This window comes from Cucurbita pepo, unplaced genomic scaffold, assembly GCF_002806865.2.
Source record: "Cucurbita pepo subsp. pepo cultivar mu-cu-16 unplaced genomic scaffold, ASM280686v2 Cp4.1_scaffold000706, whole genome shotgun sequence".
NCBI lineage: Eukaryota > Viridiplantae > Streptophyta > Magnoliopsida > Cucurbitales > Cucurbitaceae > Cucurbita > Cucurbita pepo.
The window spans coordinates 1-1,851 of record NW_019646923.1 but is presented as its reverse complement, the minus strand read 5'-3'; positions in this window follow the sequence as shown (position 1 = coordinate 1,851).

The window sequence follows — 1,851 nt, the reverse complement described above, 5'->3', positions numbered from 1 at the left end:
AAAAAAAAAAAAAAGGTTATTTGTTTGGTGAAAAAAATCAAATTGTTTGGAATCAATAAGGTATATATGAGAATAAGGTGGAGTGGAGCTTTAGTTGAAAGAGCAACAATGGTAGCATCTTCAAGTAGAAGTGAGTAATGTGCTAAGTATATACAAACATTCCTTGCATTGGCATGATTCGACCAGAAAGGATAATGTGTAAGTTGACCATAGGCTAAATCATTTTCGTGTTCGTGACGTCTTTTATGTCTTACACTTGCATTAATCCAAGCATAGTTTAACTAATTAAATATAAGCTCAAAATTGAGATAGGAAAACGTACATTTTCAGGAAAAATAACGTGACGTTCAAGAAAGGAAAGAAACTGCACGACGGTGTGATGCTTGTCATACAGGCTTCAATGCTTAAGTTAGCGCATAAAATTTAGGTATAGCAAGGTTTAGAGAATGAAACAAAAACTTACGTTCTTTAGGTTGAAGATAAGTATTTATACAATTCATTTAGAGTTTGTTACGTTTATATTACAAATTAAGTTAAAGATGAACCAAACTGAATTTAGCGAGGATGCATGCCTTCTTGAGAGGTTGATCTGAGGATGTGCAATTGGTCTCCTTTTCTCAGGGCTTTTGGTCGAAGAGCATGATTGAGACAATCTACTATCTTTAGTAGAAGAGTGTGTCAAGACTACCTCTACAGACCAACACAAATCCTGTGAGCATGTTTCGTTCTCAGTCACATATATTACAGGAAAATTCCTAAGAGACCGTCCAACACAGAATTGCTCTTAAAAAAACATACTTAACAATAAAATTTCTATGATTGAGCCATCGAGAAGGAAAGATGCACATTATTAGTATAAGTAATAACTTTCATTTCCTTTCGACCTTTCCTAGTCATCTTATCCTCAAGCTCCCATTCGAACATGCTCTCGGTTCATTCGTATACCTATTTATTTGCGTAGTTTTGTGGATAAGATACTTACACCATGTTCGAAAACAATTTTAGAAATAGTGATCGTAGCAAAATTAACTCATTTATTAAAATTAATTTTGGTATAATTGTTTTAATATTTAGTTCTATTTTTATACAATTAAAAGCAATTTTCAATAAATTAAGGAATATTTGAGAGTGAATTTAGAATAAATATTTTAGGCTAAAGTATTTTAGTTTATAATTAATTTTATAAAAGTGTTTAGTTACAAAGCATTTTGATATTTAGTTCCACTTATGATTAAAATTAATTAAAAGTAGCTTTTAAATGTAATTTTAGAATATCTATTACATTTTAAATTAAAAAAAATAAAGTGGTAAAAGAAAGTTATATAAAGAAAAAATATATTTATCTAAACTTAATAATTAAATTAAATAGAGTCTTTATTTAAAGTCTACCTAATTAAAATTTAGAAGATTTCTTATTAGATAATTTAGTGCATATTACTTGTTTTTAAAATAAAAGTAAAATAAAAGTTTCTCGTAATAAAATAATATATTTAGCGATAAATGTGATTAGAAAATTCGGTCATAATTTAATGAATATATCAAATATCATTTTAAAAGTCGGAGCTTCTTATATAATTTTATACGTATTGATGAGCGTTAAAAAATAAATGATTATGGGAACCTCAACGTTGCAAGATTCAGATTGAACAGACATAGAGNTATGGGAACCTCAACGTTGCAAGATTCAGATTGAACAGACATAGAGGGAACGAGGTCTAGCTGTGTTTCGGGATGAAAGCCTCGAAATTGAAAAAGGGATCACTATAGTCGAGTTTCGTCTCTATTTGACTAATCGGTCTCAACGTCAGATAGGCTTATACCATTATGCTCACGAGCAGAATCTTAGCTTGA